The following is a 6000-nucleotide window of genomic DNA, read 5'->3' as shown; positions in this document are numbered from 1 at the left end:
CGATCCAGTTATCTTAGCAAAACATACCGCCAAGGATGAGTTTACTTCTATGGGCAAGAGGAAAATGGAAGCTGACTTGTCAAAATATGCTAATCTTTCTGCCCAGGAACTTCATTCCGGATTCTTGAACCGGATTTATATAAGCCGAGACAATGAGGCTGACTTGGTAAATCTGATGAAGGAACGTTATGAGGTAAACATTTTCATCCTTATCTTTGTATTTTCACTGCCTTGCATCCTGTAGCCCCCAAGGGCCGGTTTAGCTTGTAAAGACAAACCGGGACTTTTGAATTTCCAAACTGCACATTTTTGACTTTTATGTTTTTTGAACAAATACACATTAGCCCCCAAGTGCCAGGATTGAAACTTGTATGAATCCTCGGGACTTTGAATAAGCAGTAAGAAAGAAACAATCTGCATTAGCCCCCAAGTGCCAGGATTGAAACTTGTATGAATCCTCGGGACTTTGAATAAACAGTAAGAAAGAAACAATCCACATTAGCCCCCAAGTGCCAAGTGTAGAACCAGTTGTATGCTTGGGACTTTTAATAAAATATTGATATGCTCCTCTGATTGTGGTAGGCTGACATAGACCATCAACGGACGCAGATTGCTGATCTTCAAGAGAGTATCAAATCTCATCAAGAAGAATCTTCTAAAGACAAAGATGAACTTCGAGCCGCTTTAACTTCCATAGAACGACTAAAGGAAGAATTCAAGACTGAACGTGCCAATTGGGACACTGAGAAGGGTACATTGCTGAAACGGGCTGACGACGCCGAATCTGCTCTTAAACCGGTGGCAGAAGAGCTTTCTGGGTTGAAGCATCAAGTGAACGCCATGACATCCGCAGTATTTGGTAAGTACTCCTAGCAAGGCATCTGAGATATCCATCTTGTAAGGTACCGGTTGAAATATGAAATTCTTAAACCGTTGCAGGTAGCCGCATTACTCATCTGGGCTCAGATGTACGGATGAAGCTGAAAGCAGCATATACTTTGCTTGAACAATTATACAACGGTGCTCAACGGGTTATCTGCGCAGTATCCTATGACAATCCGGCCCAACACTGATCAAGGACACTCTGGCAAGGCTATCCATGGTACCAGCATAGATAGAAGAGGTAAAGTGATCTGCTTCCAGGGCTGGCGCTTTGTTGGCACTTACCCGAGCCAAAGCGTGGATAGCTGACTTGGATCCGGTTGACCTTGCCAAAGGCTTTCCAAGCACACAAGAAAACGGGGAAGATTTTGATGATGAAGCCCTTAAAAGAGTGACAAGGGAAATGCGTCCTCTGGCGAGTCAGCTGGCAGAAGATGCTAACTTGACTGTTCACCGGTCTTATTATGATGCCAACAACAAACGGGTTAACCCTGTCATCCCAGAGGCGCAAAATCTTATTCCGGGAATCCGTAAGCACACTTATGCCCCTGACATTGATCCGTCAGAACTTATCAATGAAGAAGCTATCTTTCAGGCCTTAACCCGGATTGACTGGACCACCACAAACTTCCAGCCGCTAGGTGGGGAGGAGGAGGCTGATCCGACGCCAGATGACCCATCAACTTCGCATCAACATGGTAATGAGACTTGATCCGGCAATCAGAATGATGCTCCATAAACCTTGTTCTGCTGGAAACACCATATTTTGGGCCTTCAAGCACCATGTAATAGGCTAGTGGAAATACTTTGATCCGTTGCCATCATGCACTGGGATACACTTTGCGTTGATTCGTCATGAGAATTTCAGTACTGGCTTATGTATTTTTACAATATTATGCAATCCCTGTGTCTGCATAAGGAAAATCTGTCCAGGCGGTTTACCACCGGACGGGTCAAAGTACCCAATACAACTTGGTAAGCAACTATGGTTGTAGCAATAATAAATCATACCTGTGATACAAAACATTGCCGTTGTTTTACCAATTGTGATTTGAAGAAGGGTGAAAACCCAACTTCCACCATGCCGTGCTGGTATATATATGATATAGAACCGGGTTATGATGAACACCGGCCAATTGCTGGAGACAAGGTGTCAAAGCCAGACCGGTTTTGAAGGATGCCAGGTTACCTTTAATTGTATGCTTTAACAGAAGATCCGTAAGCCATACCGGGTTAAAAAACACCGGTTTAACATAAACCTTACGAAAAACAAAAACTTGGCAAAAAAGCAAACAAAAACCAAATCGAGGCTTTTCAAGGGCTGCCAGGCCCAAATCGAGGCTTTTCATGGGCTGCCATGCCACTGAGTTAAACCATTTGACGAAGCCTTTTAAGATGGACCTCCAACTAACCAATCATCGTTTTAAATTTGACAAGTTTAGGGTCTCAATGAGAGTAACTGTCAAACGTTCGACGGGTCGTGCCAGGATTACCTGGATAGGAGTGGCTTACTTGATGAAGGCAGGTTAACCCGGGGTTTTAGGTGAATACACCAGGCTTCCAAGTCGTGGGTCGATACCCAGCTACAAGGGTCCTTTCAAGCTCTTTGGTATTTGACACAAGGAGCCCCCAAGTAACTTTGTGAGTTGTGCTCAATGGGTGCCTATGTTTGAGTCGTGCTTTACGCAATCAAACCCTCTTTGGCCCCTTGGGTGTGAAGCTCCCAAGCTAGATGGTGGCATGGTAGCCGGGCTAACAGGTAGTACTTCGCGTTATTAGCTAAAGCCCCCAAGTTAACAGATATTTAAAGAAAAAACGGCGGAGACCCTGCTTGATAGCAAGGATGCCGGTTTATTATATTGATCATAATATATACATTGTTGAAATATGTACATACGAAAAGCCTGTAGCTTCAAGTGTAATAAGGCCGCAGGAGAGCTATGTTCCATGGCCGCTGGGTCTCCTCCTCAGAGCTACGTGAGTCTTCTCGAACGTCAATGAGGTAGTATGGTCCGTTGTGCAGATTTTTGCTGACCACAAAGGGCCCTTCCCAAGGTGGGGATAACTTGTGCATATCTATCTAGTCTTGAATGAGCCGAAGTACCAAATCGCCTTCTTGAAAGGTTCTTGTCTTAACCCGGCGGCTGTGATAACGCCGCAGGTCTTGTTGATAAACCGCCGACCGAGCCAAAGCCATGTCTCGTTTCTCATCTAACAGGTCTAGCGCCTCTTGGTGTGCTTGCTCGTTGTCCGCTTCAACATAATTCGTGACCCGGGGCGAGTCATGACAAATATCACTTGGGAGGACAGCCTCAGCCCCATAGACCAGGAAAAAAGGTGTATATCCCGTAGATCGGTTTGGGGTGGTATTTATACTCCATAACACAGATGGTAATTCTTCCACCCAACAACCCGGCGTCCGCTTCAAAGGGACCATAAGCCGAGGCTTGATACCCTTCAGGATTTCTTGATTCACCCTCTCAGCTTGACCATTAGACTGGGGGTGAGCCACGGACGCTACATCAAGCCGGATGTGCTCTCGTTGGCAGAACTCCTCCATCTCACCTTCAGAAAGGTTCGTACCATTATCTATGATGATGCTATGTGGAAAGCCGAAACAGAAAATAATCTTTTTTAGAAATTGAACCGCCGTGGCTGCATCACACTTACTGACGGGCTCCGCTTCAACCCATTTGGTGAACTTGTCAACCGCCACCAACAGGTGGGTCTTCTTGTCCTTGGAGCGCTTAAAGGGTCCAACCATATCAAGCCCCCAAGCGGAAAACGGCCAAGTGATGGGAATCATGCGTAACTCTTGAGCCAGAACATGAGCTCGACGTGAAAATTTCTGACAAGCGTCACACCGCTTTACCAAGTCTTCCGCATCAGAATGAGCTGTCAACCAGTAGAACCCATGTCAGAAAGCTTTAGCAACCAAGGACTTTGAACCGGCATGGTGGCCGCAATCCCCTTCATGGATTTCCCGTAGAATCATTTGTCCTTCTTCAGGAGAAACACACCATCGGAATACGCCCGAAACGCTAGAACGGTGCAACTCGCCATTGTGAACAACCATAGGCTTGGACCGCCGGACTATCTGTCTGGCGAAAAGTTCGTCTTCTGGTAATTCACCCCGGTTCAGATACGCCAAATATGGAACCGTCCAATCCGGAGTGGCATGTAAAACGGCTACCAACTGGGCCTCCGGATCAGGAACAGCTAAATACTCTTCTGTAGGCAACTTTACAGATGGGTTATGCAAGATATCTAGAAAGGTATTGGGTGGTACCGGCTTACGCTGAGATCCCAGTCGGCTTAGAGCATCTGCTGCCTCATTCTTGCGCCGGTCGATGTGTTCCACCTGATATCCCTTAAAGTGACCTGCTACAATATCCACCTCGCGCCTATGAGCCGCCATGAGTGGGTCCTTAGAATCCCAAGTACCAGAAACTTGCTGAGCCACCAGATCAGAATCTCCAAAGCATCGAACCCGGCTTAAGTTCATTTCCTTAGCTACACGAAGGCCGTGGAGTAAGGCCTCGTACTTCGCTGCATTGTTAGTACAAGGAAACATTAAGAGGAGAACATAACAAATCTTATCTCCTCTAGGGGAAGTGAGGACAACCCCAGCCCCCGAGCCTTCCAACTGCCTGGATCCATCAAAGTGAATGGTCCAGTATGTATTATCCAGTTTGTCCTCTGGTGCCTGTATCTCGGTCCAATCATTGATGAAGTCAACAAGCGCCTGAGATTTGATAGCTGTTCGGGGCGTATACTTCAAACCATGGGGACCAAGCTCAATCGCCCACTTCGCAACCCGGCTAGTTGCTTCTCTATTCTGGATTATATCGCCTAAGGGAGCAGAACTAACCACTGTGATAGGATGGCCTTGAAAATATTGCTTGAGTTTCCTACTTGCCATAGAAACTCCATACACTAGCTTCTGCCAATGCGGATATCTTTGCTTTGATTCGATCAGTACCTCACTGATATAATAAACTAGTCGTTGAACCGGATATTCTTTTCCAGCTTCCTTACGCTCAACCACAATCGCCACACTGACCGCTCGGGCATTGGCAGCCACGTACAACAATAAAGGCTCATTATCAACTGGAGCGGCGAGGACTGGCGGTTCAGCTAGCTGCCGCTTCAATTCCTCGAATGCCGCATTGGTGGCGTCACTCCAGACGAATTTATCTGTTTTCTTCAACAGCTGATACAGGGGAATCGCCTTCTCTCCCAAACGGCTGATAAACCGACTGAGGGCTGCAATCCGGCCCGCCAGACGCTGAACATCATTGATACATGCCGGTTTAGCCAAGGATGTGATTGCTTTGATCTTTTCCGGATTTGCCGCAATACCTCTGTTAGACACAAGAAAACCCAAGCATTTGCCTGCCGGAACACCAAAAACGCATTTGTCCGGGTTGAGCATCATTTTGTAAACCTGAAGATTGTCGAACGTCTCCTTGAGATCATTTATCAAGGTTTCCTGCTTCTTGGACTTCACCACAATATCATCCACATAGGCACGAACATTACGCCCGATCTGCTTGTGAAGACAATTTTGCACACAACGCTGGTAGGTTGCTTAGGCACTCTTGAGCCCAAAGGGCATAGAAACATAGCAGAAGGCTCCAAAGGGAGTGATGAAGGTTGTCTTCTCCTGGTCCTTAACTGCCATTTTAATCTGATGATAACCTGAATAAGCATCCAGGAAACTCAGGCGCTCACAACCCGCCGTTGCATCAATGATCTGATCAATACGTGGGAGAGCGAAAGGATCTGCCAGGAAAGCTTTATTCAAATCAGTGTAGTCCACACACATACGCCAAGTGCCATTTTTCTTAAGAACAAGCACCGGATTAGCCAACCATTCGGGATGAAACACTTCGACAATAAACCCAGCCGCCAGTAGCCGGGCTACCTCTTCGCCGATGGCCTTGTGTCTTTCCTCGTTAAAACGGCGAAGGTACTGCTTGACCGGTTTAAACTTAGGATCGATATTGAGAGTGTGCTCAGCGAGTTCCCTCGGTACACCTGGCATGTCAGAAGGTTTCCATGCAAAGATGTCCCGGTTCTCACGGATGAACTCGATGAGCGCGCTTTCCTATTTCG

Source organism: Triticum urartu, chromosome 3 (genome assembly GCF_003073215.2).
Source record: "Triticum urartu cultivar G1812 chromosome 3, Tu2.1, whole genome shotgun sequence".
Classification (NCBI taxonomy): Eukaryota; Viridiplantae; Streptophyta; class Magnoliopsida; order Poales; family Poaceae; genus Triticum; species Triticum urartu.
This window is presented reverse-complemented; position numbering follows the sequence as displayed.